The sequence below is a fragment of the Pseudophryne corroboree genome, chromosome 11 (assembly GCF_028390025.1).
Source record: "Pseudophryne corroboree isolate aPseCor3 chromosome 11, aPseCor3.hap2, whole genome shotgun sequence".
In the NCBI taxonomy this organism is placed as follows: Eukaryota; Metazoa; Chordata; class Amphibia; order Anura; family Myobatrachidae; genus Pseudophryne; species Pseudophryne corroboree.
Genome location: NC_086454.1, coordinates 212742748 through 212765998, shown reverse-complemented (window position 1 = coordinate 212765998; position 23251 = coordinate 212742748). Strand labels below are relative to the sequence as shown.

The 23251-nt window shown below is 34.6% G+C and overlaps 6 non-coding genes across 6 annotated transcripts; all 6 read left to right on the top strand.

Annotated features, from left to right (window-relative positions):
• The first annotated feature begins 3423 nt into the window (after window positions 1-3423).
• Window positions 3424-3497, top strand: TRNAN-AUU (transfer RNA asparagine (anticodon AUU)). Its single transcript has one exon. It is a non-coding gene; the product is annotated as a tRNA-Asn (tRNA).
• Window positions 3498-4592: 1095 nt separating this feature from the next.
• On the top strand, window positions 4593-4666 carry TRNAN-AUU (transfer RNA asparagine (anticodon AUU)). Its single transcript has one exon. It is a non-coding gene; the product is annotated as a tRNA-Asn (tRNA).
• Window positions 4667-9267: 4601 nt separating this feature from the next.
• Window positions 9268-9341, top strand: TRNAN-AUU (transfer RNA asparagine (anticodon AUU)). The gene has a single exon. It is a non-coding gene; the product is annotated as a tRNA-Asn (tRNA).
• Window positions 9342-15124: 5783 nt separating this feature from the next.
• Window positions 15125-15198, top strand: TRNAN-AUU (transfer RNA asparagine (anticodon AUU)). Its single transcript has one exon. It is a non-coding gene; the product is annotated as a tRNA-Asn (tRNA).
• A 5781-nt stretch (window positions 15199-20979) lies between these two features.
• On the top strand, window positions 20980-21053 carry TRNAN-AUU (transfer RNA asparagine (anticodon AUU)). The gene has a single exon. It is a non-coding gene; the product is annotated as a tRNA-Asn (tRNA).
• Window positions 21054-22148: 1095 nt separating this feature from the next.
• On the top strand, window positions 22149-22222 carry TRNAN-AUU (transfer RNA asparagine (anticodon AUU)). Its single transcript has one exon. It is a non-coding gene; the product is annotated as a tRNA-Asn (tRNA).
• The last annotated feature ends 1029 nt before the right edge of the window (window positions 22223-23251 follow it).

The following is a 23251-nucleotide window of genomic DNA, read 5'->3' as shown; positions in this document are numbered from 1 at the left end:
TGTTATCAGATTTTGGTGATCTTTAAGTAGACAAGTCAAATTTCAAACCCCCTGTTATGGTGTAGGGTACCTGGCCTTCTCTGATGTAATCAGAGTTAGATTTGATTCAGTGATTTTATAAAAACAGCTAGGAAGCACAATTTAGCAGTGGGTTGCAGAGAAAAAAAATATGCTGGCAGAAAAATCCAATTGCGTGATTAAACAGCTCTTTATTTTCTGGCTTTATTTTTATGCTAACAAATTTGTTCTCTGAAAAGTGTCCACAAAGCCAAGTCTCTGATTAACACCTTTGTAAGGATGGTTTTTCACCTATTACTAAATTAAACTTGCTTCATTGGAAAGGCAGCAAGATGCATCCTCATTTCAATGTCTACTGAAATAATACAGGTTGACACCAGGAAACATTAACGCCACTGCATCCTTGCTGCTTTCTCATGTGGAAGTCTGTTAAATGTGAAAACAAGGTGATATCTAATTAGCACACAGGTAAGGAATTAAGAAAATCTTTATTTAAGGGTGAAGATGTTTCTCACAAAATCGTTGCCCCAATGCATCATTGAAATTCAAGCTGGAAAGATGATTTTAATATATCACTTGTACATTTTGTTTTGCTCTTCTGGTGACAATGTAGTTTGTTTTTGTCAATTACCATTTTAATAATAGGGTAAAGAAAATGAAGTGGATTTTTGAAAGAAAACAATACTGTCAATATACTATTAAAACAAATTAAAATGGTAAAAGTTATTGTACTTTAAGTAAAAATAAAAGAGCCAAAATATCAATCCCAGTTTTGGATTACTTTAATTAACAAACAAAAAAATGCATATAGCAGAGGATAGTTTCAATCTGCCTACCTCTGGGTTATGGGCCCAGCATGCTTCCATTGCTGTACTCTGCTGCACATGTAAGTGCAAGAGATCCTGAAGCACTCACTCATCATGGGAAAGTACCAATGTGTTTCTTCGTTGGTTGATAGAAGAAACATCTTACAAAAACTCTCCAGATAATTGACTTTTTTAAGTTTTTCTAGGAAACGTTTTAGATGAATGCTTATTAGCATTTGTCAGTATGTACTTTTTGCAAAGTGTCTCTGTGGCGCAATCAGTTAGTGTGTACGGCTATTAACCAAAAGGTTGGTGGTTCAATCCCACCCAGGGACGTAATTGACCTTGTTATCAGATTTTGGTGATCTTTAAGTAGACAAGTCAAATTTCATACCCCCTGTTATGGTGTAGGGTACCTGGCCTTCTCTGATGTAATCAGAGTTAGATTTGATTCAGTGATTTTATAAAAACATCTAGGAAGCACAATTTAGCAGTGGGTTGCAGAGAAAAAGAAATATGCTGGCAAAAAAACCAAATTGCGTGATTAAACAGCTCTTCATTTTCTGGCTTTATTTTAATGCTAACAAATTTGTTCTCTGAAAAGTGTCCACAAAGCCAAGTCTCTGATTAACACCTTTGTAGGGATGGTTTTTCACCTATTACTAAATTAAACTTGCTTCATTGGAAAGGCAGCAAGATGTATCCTCATTTCAATGTCTACTGAAATAATACAGGTTGACACCAGGAAACATTAACGCCACTGCATCCTTGCTGCTTTCTCATGTGGAAGTCTGTTTAATGTGAAAACAAGGTGATATCTAATTAGCACACAGGTAAGGAATTAAGAAAATCTTTATTTAAGGGTGAAGATGTTTCTCACAAAATTGATGACCCAATGCAACATTGAAATTCAAGCTGGAAAGATGATTTTAATATATCACTTGTACATTTTGTTTTGCTCTTCTGGTGACAATGTAGTTTGTTTTTGTCAATTACCATTTTAATAATAGGGTAAAGAAAATGAAGTGGATTTTTGAAAGAAAACAATACTGTCAATATACTATTAAAACAAATTAAAATGGTAAAAGTTATTGTACTTTAAGTAAAAATAAAAGAGCCAAAATATCAATCCCAGTTTTGGATTACTTTAATTAACAAACAAAAAAATGCATATAGCAGAGGATAGTTTCAATCTGCCTACCTCTGGGTTATGGGCCCAGCATGCTTCCATTGCTGTACTCTGCTGCACATGTAAGTGCAAGAGATCCTGAAGCACTCACTCATCATGGGAAAGTACCAATGTGTTTCTTCGTTGGTTGATAGAAGAAACATCTTACAAAAACTCTCCAGATTATTGATTTTTTTAAGTTTTTCTAGGAAACGTTTTAGATGAATGCTTATTAGCATTTGTCAGTATGGACTTTTGCAAAGTGTCTCTGTGGCGCAATCAGTTAGTGTGTACGGCTATTAACCAAAAGGTTGGTGGTTCAATCCCACCCAGGGACGTAATTGACCTTGTTATCAGATTTTGGTGATCTTTAAGTAGACAAGTCAAATTTCATACCCCCTGTTATGGTGTAGGGTACCTGGCCTTCTCTGATGTAATCAGAGTTAGATTTGATTCAGTGATTTTATAAAAACATCTAGGAAGCACAATTTAGCAGTGGGTTGCAGAGAAAAAGAAATATGCTGGCAAAAAAATCAAATTGCGTGATTAAACAGCTCTTCATTTTCTGGCTTTATTTTTATGCTAACAAATTTGTTCTCTGAAAAGTGTCCACAAAGCCAAGTCTCTGATTAACACCTTTGTAGGGATGGTTTTTCACCTATTACTAAATTAAACTTGCTTCATTGGAAAGGCAGCAAGATGTATCCTCATTTCAATGTCTACTGAAATAATACAGGTTGACACCAGGAAACATTAACGCCACTGCATCCTTGCTGCTTTCTCATGTGGAAGTCTGTTTAATGTGAAAACAAGGTGATATCTAATTAGCACACAGGTAAGGAATTAAGAAAATCTTTATTTAAGGGTGAAGATGTTTCTCACAAAATTGTTGACCCAATGCATCATTGAAATTCAAGCTGGAAAGATGATTTTAATATATCACTTGTACATTTTGTATTGCTCTTCTGGTGACAATGTAGTTTGTTTTTGTCAATTACCATTTTAATAATAGGGTAAAGAAAATGAAGTGGATTTTTGAAAGAAAACAATACTGTCAATATACTATTAAAACAAATTAAAATGGTAAAAGTTATTGTACTTTAAGTAAAAATAAAAGAGACAAAATATCAATCCCAGTTTTGGATTACTTTAATTAACAAAAAAAATGCATATAGCAGAGGATAGTTTCAATCTGCCTACCTCTGGGTTATGGGCCCAGCATGCTTCCATTGCAGTACTCTGCTGCACATGTAAGTGCAAGAGATCCTGAAGCACTCACTCATCATGGGAAAGTACCAATGTGTTTCTTCGTTGGTTGATGGAAGAAACATCTTACAAAAACTCTCCAGATTATTGACTTTTTAAAGTTTTTCTAGGAAACGTTTTAGATGAATGCTTATTAGCCTTTGTCAGTATGGACTTTTGCAAAGTGTCTCTGTGGCGCAATCGGTTAGTGTGTTTGGCTATTAACCAAAAGGTTGGTGGTTCAATCCCACCCAGGGACGTAATTAACCTTGTGATCAGATTTTGGTGATATTTAAGTAGACAAGTCAAAATTTCAAACCTCCTCTTATGGTGTAGGGTACATGGCCTTCTCTGATGTAATCAGAGTTAGATTTGATTCAGTGATTTTATAAAAAACAGCTAGGAAGCACAATTTAGCAGTGGGTTGCAGAGAAAAAAAATATGCTGGCAGAAAAATCCAATCGAGTGATTAAACAGCTCTTCATTTTCTGGCTTTATTTTTATGCTAACAAATTTGTTCTCTGAAAAGTGTCCACAAAGCCAAGTCTCTGATTAACACCTTTGTAAGGATGGTTTTTCACCTATTACTAAATTAAACTTGCTTCATTGGAAAGGCAGCAAGATGCATCCTCATTTCAATGTCTACTGAAATAATACAGGTTGACACCAGGAAACATTAACGCCACTGCATCCTTGCTGCTTTCTCATGTGGAAGTCTGTTTAATGTGAAAACAAGGTGATATCTAATTAGCACACAGGTAAGGAATTAAGAAAATCTTTATTTAAGGGTGAAGATGTTTCTCACAAAATCGTTGCCCCAATGCATCATTGAAATTCAAGCTGGAAAGATGATTTTAATATATCACTTGTACATTTTGTATTGCTCTTCTGGTGACAATGTAGTTTGTTTTTGTCAATTACCATTTTAATAATAGGGTAAAGAAAATGAAGTGGATTTTTGAAAGAAAACAATACTGTCAATATACTATTAAAACAAATTAAAATGGTAAAAGTTATTGTACTTTAAGTAAAAATAAAAGAGACAAAATATCAATCCCAGTTTTGGATTACTTTAATTAACAAAAAAAAACGCATATAGCAGAGGATAGTTTAAATCTGCCTACCTCTGGGTTATGGGCCCAGCATGCTTCCATTGCAGTACTCTGCTGCACATGTAAGTGCAAGAGATCCTGAAGCACTCACTCATCATGGGAAAGTACCAATGTGTTTCTTCGTTGGTTGATGGAAGAAACATCTTACAAAAACTCTCCAGATTATTGACTTTTTAAAGTTTTTCTAGGAAACGTTTTAGATGAATGCTTATTAGCCTTTGTCAGTATGGACTTTTGCAAAGTGTCTCTGTGGCGCAATCGGTTAGTGTGTTTGGCTATTAACCAAAAGGTTGGTGGTTCAATCCCACCCAGGGATGTAATTAACCTTGTGATCAGATTTTGGTGATATTTAAGGAGACAAGTCAAAATTTCAAACCTCCTCTTATGGTGTAGGGTACATGGCCTTCTCTGATGTAATCAGAGTTAGATTTGATTCAGTGATTTTATAAAAAACAGCTAGGAAGCACAATTTAGCAGTGGGTTGCAGAGAAAAAAAATATGCTGGCAGAAAAATCCAATCGAGTGATTAAACAGCTCTTCATTTTCTGGCTTTATTTTTATGCTAACAAATTTGTTCTCTGAAAAGTGTCCACAAAGCCAAGTCTCTGATTAACACCTTTGTAAGGATGGTTTTTCACCTATTACTAAATTAAACTTGCTTCATTGGAAAGGCAGCAAGATGCATCCTCATTTCAATGTCTACTGAAATAATACAAGTTGACACCAGGAAACATTAACGCCACTGCATCCTTGCTGCTTTCTCATGTGGAAGTCTGTTTAATGTGAAAACAAGGTGATATCTAATTAGCACACAGGTAAGGAATTAAGAAAATCTTTATTTAAGGGTGAAGATGTTTCTCACAAAATTGTTGACCCAATGCAACATTGAAATTCAAGCTGGAAAGATGATTTTAATATATCACTTGTACATTTTGTATTGCTCTTCTGGTGACAATGTAGTTTGTTTTTGTCAATTACCATTTTAATAATAGGGTAAAGAAAATGAAGTGGATTTTTGAAAGAAAACAATACTGTCAATATACTATTAAAACAAATTAAAATGGTAAACGTTATTGTACTTTAAGTAAAAATAAAAGAGACAAAATATCAATCCCAGTTTTGGATTACTTTAACAAAAAAAAAAATGCATATAGCAGAGGATAGTTTCAATCTGCCTACCTCTCGGTTATGAGCCCAGCATGCTTCCATTGCAGTACTCTGCTGCACATGTAAGTTCAAGAGATCCTGAAGCACTCACTCATCATGGGAAAGTACCAATGTGTTTCTTCGTTGGTTGATGGAAGAAACATCTTACAAAAACTCTCCAGATTATTGACTTTTTAAAGTTTTTCTAGGAAACGTTTTAGATGAATGCTTATTAGCCTTTGTCAGTATGGACTTTTGCAAAGTGTCTCTGTGGCGCAATCAGTTAGTATGTACGGCTATTAACCAAAAGGTTGGTGGTTCAATCCCACCCAGGGACCTAATTGACCTTGTTATCAGATTTTGGTGATCTTTAAGTAGACAAGTCAAAATTTCAAACCCCCTGTTATGGTGTAGGGTACCTGGCCTTCTCTGATGTAATCAGAGTTAGATTTGATTCAGTGATTTTATAAAAACAGCTAGGAAGCACAATTTAGCAGTGGGTTGCAGAGAAAAAAAATATGCTGGCAGAAAAATCCAATTGCGTGATTAAACAGCTCTTTATTTTCTGGCTTTATTTTTATGCTAACAAATTTGTTCTCTGAAAAGTGTCCACAAAGCCAAGTCTCTGATTAACACCTTTGTAAGGATGGTTTTTCACCTATTACTAAATTAAACTTGCTTCATTGGAAAGGCAGCAAGATGCATCCTCATTTCAATGTCTACTGAAATAATACAGGTTGACACCAGGAAACATTAACGCCACTGCATCCTTGCTGCTTTCTCATGTGGAAGTCTGTTAAATGTGAAAACAAGGTGATATCTAATTAGCACACAGGTAAGGAATTAAGAAAATCTTTATTTAAGGGTGAAGATGTTTCTCACAAAATCGTTGCCCCAATGCATCATTGAAATTCAAGCTGGAAAGATGATTTTAATATATCACTTGTACATTTTGTTTTGCTCTTCTGGTGACAATGTAGTTTGTTTTTGTCAATTACCATTTTAATAATAGGGTAAAGAAAATGAAGTGGATTTTTGAAAGAAAACAATACTGTCAATATACTATTAAAACAAATTAAAATGGTAAAAGTTATTGTACTTTAAGTAAAAATAAAAGAGCCAAAATATCAATCCCAGTTTTGGATTACTTTAATTAACAAACAAAAAAATGCATATAGCAGAGGATAGTTTCAATCTGCCTACCTCTGGGTTATGGGCCCAGCATGCTTCCATTGCTGTACTCTGCTGCACATGTAAGTGCAAGAGATCCTGAAGCACTCACTCATCATGGGAAAGTACCAATGTGTTTCTTCGTTGGTTGATAGAAGAAACATCTTACAAAAACTCTCCAGATAATTGACTTTTTTAAGTTTTTCTAGGAAACGTTTTAGATGAATGCTTATTAGCATTTGTCAGTATGTACTTTTTGCAAAGTGTCTCTGTGGCGCAATCAGTTAGGGTGTACGGCTATTAACCAAAAGGTTGGTGGTTCAATCCCACCCAGGGACGTAATTGACCTTGTTATCAGATTTTGGTGATCTTTAAGTAGACAAGTCAAATTTCATACCCCCTGTTATGGTGTAGGGTACCTGGCCTACTCTGATGTAATCAGAGTTAGATTTGATTCAGTGATTTTATAAAAACATCTAGGAAGCACAATTTAGCAGTGGGTTGCAGAGAAAAAGAAATATGCTGGCAAAAAAACCAAATTGCGTGATTAAACAGCTCTTCATTTTCTGGCTTTATTTTAATGCTAACAAATTTGTTCTCTGAAAAGTGTCCACAAAGCCAAGTCTCTGATTAACACCTTTGTAGGGATGGTTTTTCACCTATTACTAAATTAAACTTGCTTCATTGGAAAGGCAGCAAGATGTATCCTCATTTCAATGTCTACTGAAATAATACAGGTTGACACCAGGAAACATTAACGCCACTGCATCCTTGCTGCTTTCTCATGTGGAAGTCTGTTTAATGTGAAAACAAGGTGATATCTAATTAGCACACAGGTAAGGAATTAAGAAAATCTTTATTTAAGGGTGAAGATGTTTCTCACAAAATTGATGACCCAATGCAACATTGAAATTCAAGCTGGAAAGATGATTTTAATATATCACTTGTACATTTTGTTTTGCTCTTCTGGTGACAATGTAGTTTGTTTTTGTCAATTACCATTTTAATAATAGGGTAAAGAAAATGAAGTGGATTTTTGAAAGAAAACAATACTGTCAATATACTATTAAAACAAATTAAAATGGTAAAAGTTATTGTACTTTAAGTAAAAATAAAAGAGCCAAAATATCAATCCCAGTTTTGGATTACTTTAATTAACAAACAAAAAAATGCATATAGCAGAGGATAGTTTCAATCTGCCTACCTCTGGGTTATGGGCCCAGCATGCTTCCATTGCTGTACTCTGCTGCACATGTAAGTGCAAGAGATCCTGAAGCACTCACTCATCATGGGAAAGTACCAATGTGTTTCTTCGTTGGTTGATAGAAGAAACATCTTACAAAAACTCTCCAGATTATTGATTTTTTTAAGTTTTTCTAGGAAACGTTTTAGATGAATGCTTATTAGCATTTGTCAGTATGGACTTTTGCAAAGTGTCTCTGTGGCGCAATCAGTTAGTGTGTACGGCTATTAACCAAAAGGTTGGTGGTTCAATCCCACCCAGGGACGTAATTGACCTTGTTATCAGATTTTGGTGATCTTTAAGTAGACAAGTCAAATTTCATACCCCCTGTTATGGTGTAGGGTACCTGGCCTTCTCTGATGTAATCAGAGTTAGATTTGATTCAGTGATTTTATAAAAACATCTAGGAAGCACAATTTAGCAGTGGGTTGCAGAGAAAAAGAAATATGCTGGCAAAAAAATCAAATTGCGTGATTAAACAGCTCTTCATTTTCTGGCTTTATTTTTATGCTAACAAATTTGTTCTCTGAAAAGTGTCCACAAAGCCAAGTCTCTGATTAACACCTTTGTAGGGATGGTTTTTCACCTATTACTAAATTAAACTTGCTTCATTGGAAAGGCAGCAAGATGTATCCTCATTTCAATGTCTACTGAAATAATACAGGTTGACACCAGGAAACATTAACGCCACTGCATCCTTGCTGCTTTCTCATGTGGAAGTCTGTTTAATGTGAAAACAAGGTGATATCTAATTAGCACACAGGTAAGGAATTAAGAAAATCTTTATTTAAGGGTGAAGATGTTTCTCACAAAATTGTTGACCCAATGCATCATTGAAATTCAAGCTGGAAAGATGATTTTAATATATCACTTGTACATTTTGTATTGCTCTTCTGGTGACAATGTAGTTTGTTTTTGTCAATTACCATTTTAATAATAGGGTAAAGAAAATGAAGTGGATTTTTGAAAGAAAACAATACTGTCAATATACTATTAAAACAAATTAAAATGGTAAAAGTTATTGTACTTTAAGTAAAAATAAAAGAGACAAAATATCAATCCCAGTTTTGGATTACTTTAATTAACAAAAAAAATGCATATAGCAGAGGATAGTTTCAATCTGCCTACCTCTGGGTTATGGGCCCAGCATGCTTCCATTGCAGTACTCTGCTGCACATGTAAGTGCAAGAGATCCTGAAGCACTCACTCATCATGGGAAAGTACCAATGTGTTTCTTCGTTGGTTGATGGAAGAAACATCTTACAAAAACTCTCCAGATTATTGACTTTTTAAAGTTTTTCTAGGAAACGTTTTAGATGAATGCTTATTAGCCTTTGTCAGTATGGACTTTTGCAAAGTGTCTCTGTGGCGCAATCGGTTAGTGTGTTTGGCTATTAACCAAAAGGTTGGTGGTTCAATCCCACCCAGGGACGTAATTAACCTTGTGATCAGATTTTGGTGATATTTAAGTAGACAAGTCAAAATTTCAAACCTCCTCTTATGGTGTAGGGTACATGGCCTTCTCTGATGTAATCAGAGTTAGATTTGATTCAGTGATTTTATAAAAAACAGCTAGGAAGCACAATTTAGCAGTGGGTTGCAGAGAAAAAAAATATGCTGGCAGAAAAATCCAATCGAGTGATTAAACAGCTCTTCATTTTCTGGCTTTATTTTTATGCTAACAAATTTGTTCTCTGAAAAGTGTCCACAAAGCCAAGTCTCTGATTAACACCTTTGTAAGGATGGTTTTTCACCTATTACTAAATTAAACTTGCTTCATTGGAAAGGCAGCAAGATGCATCCTCATTTCAATGTCTACTGAAATAATACAGGTTGACACCAGGAAACATTAACGCCACTGCATCCTTGCTGCTTTCTCATGTGGAAGTCTGTTTAATGTGAAAACAAGGTGATATCTAATTAGCACACAGGTAAGGAATTAAGAAAATCTTTATTTAAGGGTGAAGATGTTTCTCACAAAATCGTTGCCCCAATGCATCATTGAAATTCAAGCTGGAAAGATGATTTTAATATATCACTTGTACATTTTGTATTGCTCTTCTGGTGACAATGTAGTTTGTTTTTGTCAATTACCATTTTAATAATAGGGTAAAGAAAATTAAGTGGATTTTTGAAAGAAAACAATACTGTCAATATACTATTAAAACAAATTAAAATGGTAAAAGTTATTGTACTTTAAGTAAAAATAAAAGAGCCAAAATATCAATCCCAGTTTTGGATTACTTTAATTAACAAACAAAAAAATGCATATAGCAGAGGATAGTTTTAATCTGCCTACCTCTGGGTTATGGGCCCAGCATGCTTCCATTGCTGTACTCTGCTGCACATGTAAGTGCAAGAGATCCTGAAGCACTCACTCATCATGGGAAAGTACCAATGTGTTCCTTCGTTGGTTGATAGAAGAAACATCTTACAAAAACTCTCCAGATTATTGACTTTTTTAAGTTTTTCTAGGAAACGTTTTAGATGAATGCTTATTAGCATTTGTCAGTATGTACTTTTTGCAAAGTGTCTCTGTGGCGCAATCAGTTAGTATGTACGGCTATTAACCAAAAGGTTGGTGGTTCAATCCCACCCAGGGACCTAATTGACCTTGTTATCAGATTTTGGTGATCTTTAAGTAGACAAGTCAAAATTTCAAACCCCCTGTTATGGTGTAGGGTACCTGGCCTTCTCTGATGTAATCAGAGTTAGATTTGATTCAGTGATTTTATAAAAACAGCTAGGAAGCACAATTTAGCAGTGGGTTGCAGAGAAAAAATATATGCTGGCAGAAAAATCCAATTGAGTGATTAAACAGCTCTTTATTTTCTGGCTTTATTTTTATGCTAACAAATTTGTTCTCTGAAAAGTGTCCACAAAGCCAAGTCTCTGATTAACACCTTTGTAAGGATGGTTTTTCACCTATTACTAAATTAAACTTGCTTCATTGGAAAGGCAGCAAGATGCATCCTCATTTCAATGTCTACTGAAATAATACAAGTTGACACCAGGAAACATTAACGCCACTGCATCCTTGCTGCTTTCTCATGTGGAAGTCTGTTTAATGTGAAAACAAGGTGATATATAATTAGCACACAGGTAAGGAATTAAGAAAATCTTTATTTAAGGGTGAAGATGTTTCTCACAAAATTGTTGACCCAATGCATCATTGAAATTCAAGCTGGAAAGATGATTTTAATATATCACTTGTACATTTTGTATTGCTCTTCTGGTGACAATGTAGTTTGTTTTTGTCAATTACCATTTTAATAATAGGGTAAAGAAAATGAAGTGGATTTTTGAAAGAAAACAATACTGTCAATATACTATTAAAACAAATTAAAATGGTAAAAGTTATTGTACTTTAAGTAAAAATAAAAGAGACAAAATATCAATCCCAGTTTTGGATTACTTTAATTAACAAAAAAAAAATGCATATAGCAGAGGATAGTTTCAATCTGCCTACCTCTGGGTTATGGGCCCAGCATGCTTCCATTGCAGTACTCTGCTGCACATGTAAGTTCAAGAGATCCTGAAGCACTCACTCATCATGGGAAAGTACCAATGTGTTTCTTCGTTGGTTGATGGAAGAAACATCTTACAAAAACTCTCCAGATTATTGACTTTTTAAAGTTTTTCTAGGAAACGTTTTAGATGAATGCTTATTAGCCTTTGTCAGTATGGACTTTTGCAAAGTGTCTCTGTGGCGCAATCAGTTAGTATGTACGGCTATTAACCAAAAGGTTGGTGGTTCAATCCCACCGAGGGACCTAATTGACCTTGTTATCAGATTTTGGTGATCTTTAAGTAGACAAGTCAAAATTTCAAACCCCCTGTTATGGTGTAGGGTACCTGGCCTTCTCTGATGTAATCAGAGTTAGATTTGATTCAGTGATTTTATAAAAACATCTAGGAAGCACAATTTAGCAGTGGGTTGCAGAGAAAAAGAAATATGCTGGCAAAAAAATCAAATTGCGTGATTAAACAGCTCTTCATTTTCTGGCTTTGTTTTTATGCTAACAAATTTGTTCTCTGAAAAGTGTCCACAAAGCCAAGTCTCTGATTAACACCTTTGTAAGGATGGTTTTTCACCTATTACTAAATTAAACTTGCTTCATTGGAAAGGCAGCAAGATGCATCCTCATTTCAATGTCTACTGAAATAATACAGGTTGACACCAGGAAACATTAACGCCACTGCATCCTTGCTGCTTTCTCATGTGGAAGTCTGTTTAATGTGAAAACAAGGTGATATCTAATTAGCACACAGGTAAGGAATTAAGAAAATCTTTATTTAAGGGTGAAGATGTTTCTCACAAAATCGTTGCCCCAATGCATCATTGAAATTCAAGCTGGAAAGATGATTTTAATATATCACTTGTACATTTTGTATTGCTCTTCTGGTGACAATGTAGTTTGTTTTTGTCAATTACCATTTTAATAATAGGGTAAAGAAAATTAAGTGGATTTTTGAAAGAAAACAATACTGTCAATATACTATTAAAACAAATTAAAATGGTAAAAGTTATTGTACTTTAAGTAAAAATAAAAGAGCCAAAATATCAATCCCAGTTTTGGATTACTTTAATTAACAAACAAAAAAATGCATATAGCAGAGGATAGTTTCAATCTGCCTACCTCTGGGTTATGGGCCCAGCATGCTTCCATTGCTGTACTCTGCTGCACATGTAAGTGCAAGAGATCCTGAAGCACTCACTCATCATGGGAAAGTACCAATGTGTTTCTTCGTTGGTTGATAGAAGAAACATCTTACAAAAACTCTCCAGATTATTGATTTTTTTAAGTTTTTCTAGGAAACGTTTTAGATGAATGCTTATTAGCATTTGTCAGTATGTACTTTTGCAAAGTGTCTCTGTGGCGCAATCAGTTAGTGTGTACGGCTATTAACCAAAAGGTTGGTGGTTCAATCCCACCCAGGGACGTAATTGACCTTGTTATCAGATTTTGGTGATCTTTAAGTAGACAAGTCAAATTTCATACCCCCTGTTATGGTGTAGGGTACATGGCCTTCTTTGATGTAATCAGAGTTAGATTTGATTCAGTGATTTTATAAAAAACAGCTAGGAAGCACAATTTAGCAGTGGGTTGCAGAGAAAAAGAAATATGCTGGCAAAAAAATCCAATTGAGTGATTAAACAGCTCTTCATTTTCTGGCTTTATTTTTATGCTAACAAATTTGTTCTCTGAAAAGTGTCCACAAAGCCAAGTCTCTGATTAACACCTTTGTAAGGATGGTTTTTCACCTATTACTAAATTAAACTTGCTTCATTGGAAAGGCAGCAAGATGCATCCTCATTTCAATGTGTACTGAAATAATACAAGTTGACACCAGGAAACATTAACGCCACTGCATCCTTGCTGCTTTCTCATGTGGTCATGTGGAAGTCTGTTTAATGTGAAAACAAGGTGATATCTAATTAGCACACAGGTAAGGAATTAAGAAAATCTTTATTTAAGGGTGAAGATGTTTCTCACAAAATTGTTGACCCAATGCAACATTGAAATTCAAGCTGGAAAGATGATTTTAATATATCACTTGTACATTTTGTATTGCTCTTCTGGTGACAATGTAGTTTGTTTTTGTCAATTACCATTTTAATAATAGGGTAAAGAAAATGAAGTGGATTTTTGAAAGAAAACAATACTGTCAATATACTATTAAAACAAATTAAAATGGTAAAAGTTATTGTACTTTAAGTAAAAATAAAAGAGACAAAATATCAATCCCAGTTTTGGATTACTTTAATTAACAAAAAAAAAATGCATATAGCAGAGGATAGTTTCAATCTGCCTACCTCTCGGTTATGAGCCCAGCATGCTTCCATTGCAGTACTCTGCTGCACATGTAAGTTCAAGAGATCCTGAAGCACTCACTCATCATGGGAAAGTACCAATGTGTTTCTTCGTTGGTTGATGGAAGAAACATCTTACAAAAACTCTCCAGATTATTGACTTTTTAAAGTTTTTCTAGGAAACGTTTTAGATGAATGCTTATTAGCCTTTGTCAGTATGGACTTTTGCAAAGTGTCTCTGTGGTGCAATCAGTTAGTATGTACGGCTATTAACCAAAAGGTTGGTGGTTCAATCCCACCCAGGGACCTAATTGACCTTGTTATCAGATTTTTGTGATCTTTAAGTAGACAAGTCAAATTTCATACCCCCTGTTATGGTGTAGGGTACCTGGCCTTCTCTGATGTAATCAGAGTTAGATTTGATTCAGTGATTTTATAAAAACATCTAGGAAGCACAATTTAGCATTGGGTTGCAGAGAAAAAGAAATATGCTGGCAAAAAAATCAAATTGCGTGATTAAACAGCTCTTCATTTTCTGGCTTTATTTTTATGCTAACAAATTTGTTCTCTGAAAAGTGTCCACAAAGCCAAGTCTCTGATTAACACCTTTGTAGGGATGGTTTTTCACCTATTACTAAATTAAACTTGCTTCATTGGAAAGGCAGCAAGATGTATCCTCATTTCAATGTCTACTGAAATAATACAGGTTGACACCAGGAAACATTAACGCCACTGCATCCTTGCTGCTTTCTCATGTGGAAGTCTGTTTAATGTGAAAACAAGGTGATATCTAATTAGCACACAGGTAAGGAATTAAGAAAATCTTTATTTAAGGGTGAAGATGTTTCTCACAAAATTGTTGACCCAATGCATCATTGAAATTCAATCTGGAAAGATGATTTTAATATATCACTTGTACATTTTGTATTGCTCTTCTGGTGACAATGTAGTTTGTTTTTGTCAATTACCATTTTAATAATAGGGTAAAGAAAATGAAGTGGATTTTTGAAAGAAAACAATACTGTCAATATACTATTAAAACAAATTAAAATGGTAAAAGTTATTGTACTTTAAGTAAAAATAAAAGAGACAAAATATCAATCCCAGTTTTGGATTACTTTAATTAACAAAAAAAATGCATATAGCAGAGGATAGTTTCAATCTGCCTACCTCTGGGTTATGGGCCCAGCATGCTTCCATTGCAGTACTCTGCTGCACATGTAAGTGCAAGAGATCCTGAAGCACTCACTCATCATGGGAAAGTACCAATGTGTTTCTTCGTTGGTTGATGGAAGAAACATCTTACAAAAACTCTCCAGATTATTGACTTTTTAAAGTTTTTCTAGGAAACGTTTTAGATGAATGCTTATTAGCCTTTGTCAGTATGGACTTTTGCAAAGTGTCTCTGTGGCGCAATCGGTTAGTGTGTTTGGCTATTAACCAAAAGGTTGGTGGTTCAATCCCACCCAGGGACGTAATTAACCTTGTGATCAGATTTTGGTGATATTTAAGTAGACAAGTCAAAATTTCAAACCTCCTCTTATGGTGTAGGGTACATGGCCTTCTTTGATGTAATCAGAGTTAGATTTGATTCAGTGATTTTATAAAAAACAGCTAGGAAGCACAATTTAGCAGTGGGTTGCAGAGAAAAAGAAATATGCTGGCAAAAAAATCCAATTGAGTGATTAAACAGCTCTTCATTTTCTGGCTTTATTTTTATGCTAACAAATTTGTTCTCTGAAAAGTGTCCACAAAGCCAAGTCTCTGATTAACACCTTTGTAAGGATGGTTTTTCACCTATTACTAAATTAAACTTGCTTCATTGGAAAGGCAGCAAGATGCATCCTCATTTCAATGTGTACTGAAATAATACAAGTTGACACCAGGAAACATTAACGCCACTGCATCCTTGCTGCTTTCTCATGTGGAAGTCTGTTTAATGTGAAAACAAGGTGATATCTAATTAGCACACAGGTAAGGAATTAAGAAAATCTTTATTTAAGGGTGAAGATGTTTCTCACAAAATTGTTGACCCAATGCAACATTGAAATTCAAGCTGGAAAGATGATTTTAATATATCACTTGTACATTTTGTATTGCTCTTCTGGTGACAATGTAGTTTGTTTTTGTCAATTACCATTTTAATAATAGGGTAAAGAAAATGAAGTGGATTTTTGAAAGAAAACAATACTGTCAATATACTATTAAAACAAATTAAAATGGTAAAAGTTATTGTACTTTAAGTAAAAATAAAAGAGACAAAATATCAATCCCAGTTTTGGATTACTTTAATTAACAAAAAAAATGCATATAGCAGAGGATAGTTTCAATCTGCCTACCTCTGGGTTATGGGCCCAGCATGCTTCCATTGCAGTATTCTGCTGCACATGTAAGTGCAAGAGATCCTGAAGCACTCACTCATCATGGGAAAGTACCAATGTGTTTCTTCGTTGGTTGATGGAAGAAACATCTTACAAAAACTCTCCAGATTATTGACTTTTTAAAGTTTTTCTAGGAAACGTTTTAGATGAATGCTTATTAGCCTTTGTCAGTATGGACTTTTGCAAAGTGTCTCTGTGGCGCAATCGGTTAGTGTGTTTGGCTATTAACCAAAAGGTTGGTGGTTCAATCCCACCAAGGGACGTAATTAACCTTGTGATCAGATTTTGGTGATATTTAAGTAGACAAGTCAAAATTTCAAACCTCCTCTTATGGTGTAGGGTACCTGGCCTTCTCTGATGTAATCAGAGTTAGATTTGATTCAGTGATTTTATAAAAAACAGCTAGGAAGCACAATTTAGCAGTGGGTTGCAGAGAAAAAAAATATGCTGGCAGAAAAATCCAATCGAGTGATTAAACAGCTCTTCATTTTCTGGCTTTATTTTTATGCTAACAAATTTGTTCTCTGAAAAGTGTCCACAAAGCCAAGTCTCTGATTAACACCTTTGTAAGGATGGTTTTTCACCTATTACTAAATTAAACTTGCTTCATTGGAAAGGCAGCAAGATGCATCCTCATTTCAATGTCTACTGAAATAATACAGGTTGACACCAGGAAACATTAACGCCACTGCATCCTTGCTGCTTTCTCATGTGGAAGTCTGTTTAATGTGAAAACAAGGTGATATCTAATTAGCACACAGGTAAGGAATTAAGAAAATCTTTATTTAAGGGTGAAGATGTTTCTCACAAAATTGTTGACCCAATGCATCATTGAAATTCAAGCTGGAAAGATGATTTTAATATATCACTTGTACATTTTGTATTGCTCTTCTGGTGACAATGTAGTTTGTTTTTGTCAATTACCATTTTAATAATAGGGTAAAGAAAATGAAGTGGATTTTTGAAAGAAAACAATACTGTCAATATACTATTAAAACAAATTAAAATGGTAAAAGTTATTGTACTTTAAGTAAAAATAAAAGAGATAAAATATCAATCCCAGTTTTGGATTACTTTAATTAACAAAAAAAAAAATGCATATAGCAGAGGATAGTTTCAATCTGCCTACCTCTGGGTTATGGGCCCAGCATGCTTCCATTGCAGTACTCTGCTGCACATGTAAGTTCAAGAGATCCTGAAGCACTCACTCATCATGGGAAAGTACCAATGTGTTTCTTCGTTGGTTGATGGAAGAAACATCTTACAAAAACTCTCCAGATTATTGACTTTTTAAAGTTTTTCTAGGAAACGTTTTAGATGAATGCTTATTAGCCTTTGTCAGTATGGACTTTCGCAAAGTGTCTCTGTGGCGCAATCAGTTAGTATGTACAGCTATTAACCAAAAGGTTGGTGGTTCAATCCCACCGAGGGACCTAATTGACCTTGTTATCAGATTTTGGTGATCTTTAAGTAGACAAGTCAAAATTTCAAACCCCCTGTTATGGTGTAGGGTACCTGGCCTTCTCTGATGTAATCAGAGTTAGATTTGATTCAGTGATTTTATAAAAACAGCTAGGAAGCACAATTTAGCAGTGGGTTGCAGAAAAAAAAAATATGCTGCCAGAAAAATCCAATAGAGTGATTAAACAGCTCTTTATTTTCTGGCTTTATTTTTATGCTAACAAATTTGTTCTCTGAAAAGTGTCCACAAAGCCAAGTCTCTGATTAACACCTTTGTAAGGATGGTTTTTCACCTATTACTAAATTAAACTTGCTTCATTGGAAAGGCAGCAAGATGCATCCTCATTTCAATGTCTACTGAAATAATACAGGTTGACACCAGGAAACATTAACGCCACTGCATCCTTGCTGCTTTCTCATGTGGAAGTCTGTTTAATGTGAAAACAAGGTGATATCTAATTAGCACACAGGTAAGGAATTAAGAAAATCTTTATTTAAGGGTGAAGATGTTTCTCACAAAATCGTTGCCCCAATGCATCATTGAAATTCAAGCTGGAAAGATGATTTTAATATATCACTTGTACATTTTGTATTGCTCTTCTGGTGACAATGTAGTTTGTTTTTGTCAATTACCATTTTAATAATAGGGTAAAGAAAATTAAGTGGATTTTTGAAAGAAAACAATACTGTCAATATACTATTAAAACAAATTAAAATGGTAAAAGTTATTGTACTTTAAGTAAAAATAAAAGAGCCAAAATATCAATCCCAGTTTTGGATTACTTTAATTAACAAACAAAAAAATGCATATAGCAGAGGATAGTTTCAATCTGCCTACCTCTGGGTTATGGGCCCAGCATGCTTCCATTGCTGTACTCTGCTGCACATGTAAGTGCAAGAGATCCTGAAGCACTCACTCATCATGGGAAAGTACCAATGTGTTTCTTCGTTGGTTGATAGAAGAAACATCTTACAAAAACTCTCCAGATTATTGATTTTTTTAAGTTTTTCTAGGAAACGTTTTAGATGAATGCTTATTAGCATTTGTCAGTATGTACTTTTGCAAAGTGTCTCTGTGGCGCAATCAGTTAGTGTGTACGGCTATTAACCAAAAGGTTGGTGGTTCAATCCCACCCAGGGACGTAATTGACCTTGTTATCAGATTTTGGTGATCTTTAAGTAGACAAGTCAAATTTCATACCCCCTGTTATGGTGTAGGGTACATGGCCTTCTTTGATGTAATCAGAGTTAGATTTGATTCAGTGATTTTATAAAAAACAGCTAGGAAGCACAATTTAGCAGTGGGTTGCAGAGAAAAAGAAATATGCTGGCAAAAAAATCCAATTGAGTGATTAAACAGCTCTTCATTTTCTGGCTTTATTTTTATGCTAACAAATTTGTTCTCTGAAAAGTGTCCACAAAGCCAAGTCTCTGATTAACACCTTTGTAAGGATGGTTTTTCACCTATTACTAAATTAAACTTGCTTCATTGGAAAGGCAGCAAGATGCATCCTCATTTCAATGTGTACTGAAATAATACAAGTTGACACCAGGAAACATTAACGCCACTGCATCCTTGCTGCTTTCTCATGTGGTCATGTGGAAGTCTGTTTAATGTGAAAACAAGGTGATATCTAATTAGCACACAGGTAAGGAATTAAGAAAATCTTTATTTAAGGGTGAAGATGTTTCTCACAAAATTGTTGACCCAATGCAACATTGAAATTCAAGCTGGAAAGATGATTTTAATATATCACTTGTACATTTTGTATTGCTCTTCTGGTGACAATGTAGTTTGTTTTTGTCAATTACCATTTTAATAATAGGGTAAAGAAAATGAAGTGGATTTTTGAAAGAAAACAATACTGTCAATATACTATTAAAACAAATTAAAATGGTAAAAGTTATTGTACTTTAAGTAAAAATAAAAGAGACAAAATATCAATCCCAGTTTTGGATTACTTTAATTAACAAAAAAAAAATGCATATAGCAGAGGATAGTTTCAATCTGCCTACCTCTCGGTTATGAGCCCAGCATGCTTCCATTGCAGTACTCTGCTGCACATGTAAGTTCAAGAGATCCTGAAGCACTCACTCATCATGGGAAAGTACCAATGTGTTTCTTCGTTGGTTGATGGAAGAAACATCTTACAAAAACTCTCCAGATTATTGACTTTTTAAAGTTTTTCTAGGAAACGTTTTAGATGAATGCTTATTAGCCTTTGTCAGTATGGACTTTTGCAAAGTGTCTCTGTGGTGCAATCAGTTAGTATGTACGGCTATTAACCAAAAGGTTGGTGGTTCAATCCCACCCAGGGACCTAATTGACCTTGTTATCAGATTTTTGTGATCTTTAAGTAGACAAGTCAAATTTCATACCCCCTGTTATGGTGTAGGGTACCTGGCCTTCTCTGATGTAATCAGAGTTAGATTTGATTCAGTGATTTTATAAAAACATCTAGGAAGCACAATTTAGCATTGGGTTGCAGAGAAAAAGAAATATGCTGGCAAAAAAATCAAATTGCGTGATTAAACAGCTCTTCATTTTCTGGCTTTATTTTTATGCTAACAAATTTGTTCTCTGAAAAGTGTCCACAAAGCCAAGTCTCTGATTAACACCTTTGTAGGGATGGTTTTTCACCTATTACTAAATTAAACTTGCTTCATTGGAAAGGCAGCAAGATGTATCCTCATTTCAATGTCTACTGAAATAATACAGGTTGACACCAGGAAACATTAACGCCACTGCATCCTTGCTGCTTTCTCATGTGGAAGTCTGTTTAATGTGAAAACAAGGTGATATCTAATTAGCACACAGGTAAGGAATTAAGAAAATCTTTATTTAAGGGTGAAGATGTTTCTCACAAAATTGTTGACCCAATGCATCATTGAAATTCAAGCTGGAAAGATGATTTTAATATATCACTTGTACATTTTGTATTGCTCTTCTGGTGACAATGTAGTTTGTTTTTGTCAATTACCATTTTAATAATAGGGTAAAGAAAATGAAGTGGATTTTTGAAAGAAAACAATACTGTCAATATACTATTAAAACAAATTAAAATGGTAAAAGTTATTGTACTTTAAGTAAAAATAAAAGAGACAAAATATCAATCCCAGTTTTGGATTACTTTAATTAACAAAAAAAATGCATATAGCAGAGGATAGTTTCAATCTGCCTACCTCTGGGTTATGGGCCCAGCATGCTTCCATTGCAGTACTCTGCTGCACATGTAAGTGCAAGAGATCCTGAAGCACTCACTCATCATGGGAAAGTACCAATGTGTTTCTTCGTTGGTTGATGGAAGAAACATCTTACAAAAACTCTCCAGATTATTGACTTTTTAAAGTTTTTCTAGGAAACGTTTTAGATGAATGCTTATTAGCCTTTGTCAGTATGGACTTTTGCAAAGTGTCTCTGTGGCGCAATCGGTTAGTGTGTTTGGCTATTAACCAAAAGGTTGGTGGTTCAATCCCACCCAGGGACGTAATTAACCTTGTGATCAGATTTTGGTGATATTTAAGTAGACAAGTCAAAATTTCAAACCTCCTCTTATGGTGTAGGGTACATGGCCTTCTTTGATGTAATCAGAGTTAGATTTGATTCAGTGATTTTATAAAAAACAGCTAGGAAGCACAATTTAGCAGTGGGTTGCAGAGAAAAAGAAATATGCTGGCAAAAAAATCCAATTGAGTGATTAAACAGCTCTTCATTTTCTGGCTTTATTTTTATGCTAACAAATTTGTTCTCTGAAAAGTGTCCACAAAGCCAAGTCTCTGATTAACACCTTTGTAGGGATGGTTTTTCACCTATTACTAAATTAAACTTGCTTCATTGGAAAGGCAGCAAGATGTATCCTCATTTCAATGTCTACTGAAATAATACAGGTTGACACCAGGAAACATTAACGCCACTGCATCCTTGCTGCTTTCTCATGTGGAAGTCTGTTTAATGTGAAAACAAGGTGATATCTAATTAGCACACAGGTAAGATATTAAGAAAATCTTTATTTAAGGGTGAAGATGTTTCTCACAAAATTGTTGACCCAATGCATCATTGAAATTCAAGCTGGAAAGATGATTTTAATATATCACTTGTACATTTTGTATTGCTCTTCTGGTGACAATGTAGTTTGTTTTTGTCAATTACCATTTTAATAATAGGGTAAAGAAAATGAAGTGGATTTTTGAAAGAAAACAATACTGTCAATATACTATTAACACAAATTAAAATGGTAAAAGTTATTGTACTTTAAGTAAAAATAAAAGAGACAAAATATCAATCCCAGTTTTGGATTACTTTAATTAACAAAAAAAATGCATATAGCAGAGGATAGTTTCAATCTGCCTACCTCTGGGTTATGAGCCCAGCATGCTTCCATTGCAGTACTCTCCTGCACATGTAAGTGCAAGAGATCATGAAGCACTCACTCATCATGGGAAAGTACCAATGTGTTTCATCGTTGGTTGATGGAAGAAACATCTTACAAAAACTCTCCAGATTATTGACTTTTTAAAGTTTTTCTAGGAAACGTTTTAGATGAATGCTTATTAGCCTTTGTCAGTATGGACTTTTGCAAAGTGTCTCTGTGGCGCAATCGGTTAGTGTGTTTGGCTATTAACCAAAAGGTTGGTGGTTCAATCCCACCCAGGGATGTAATTAACCTTGTGATCAGATTTTGGTGATATTTAAGTAGACAAGTCAAAATTTCAAACCTCCTCTTATGGTGTAGGGTACATGGCCTTCTCTGATGTAATCAGAGTTAGATTTGATTCAGTGATTTTATAAAAAACAGCTAGGAAGCACAATTTAGCAGTGGGTTGCAGAGAAAAAAAATATGCTGGCAGAAAAATCCAATCGAGTGATTAAACAGCTCTTCATTTTCTGGCTTTATTTTTATGCTAACAAATTTGTTCTCTGAAAAGTGTCCACAAAGCCAAGTCTCTGATTAACACCTTTGTAAGGATGGTTTATCACCTATTACTAAATTAAACTTGCTTCATTGGAAAGGCAGCAAGATGCATCCTCATTTCAATGTCTACTGAAATAATACAAGTTGACACCAGGAAACATTAACGCCACTGCATCCTTGCTGCTTTCTCATGTGGAAGTCTGTTTAATGTGAAAACAAGGTGATATCTAATTAGCACACAGGTAAGGAATTAAGAAAATCTTTATTTAAGGGTGAAGATGTTTCTCACAAAATTGTTGACCCAATGCAACATTGAAATTCAAGCTGGAAAGATGATTTTAATATATCACTTGTACATTTTGTATTGCTCTTCTGGTGACAATGTAGTTTGTTTTTGTCAATTACCATTTTAATAATAGGGTAAAGAAAATGAAGTGGATTTTTGAAAGAAAACAATACTGTCAATATACTATTAAAACAAATTAAAATGGTAAAAGTTATTGTACTTTAAGTAAAAATAAAAGAGACAAAATATCAATCCCAGTTTTGGATTACTTTAATTAACAAAAAAAAAATGCATATAGCAGAGGATAGTTTCAATCTGCCTACCTCTCGGTTATGGGCCCAGCATGCTTCCATTGCAGTACTCTGCTGCACATGTAAGTTCAAGAGATCCTGAAGCACTCACTCATCATGGGAAAGTACCAATGTGTTTCTTCGTTGGTTGATGGAAGAAACATCTTACAAAAACTCTCCAGATTATTGACTTTTTA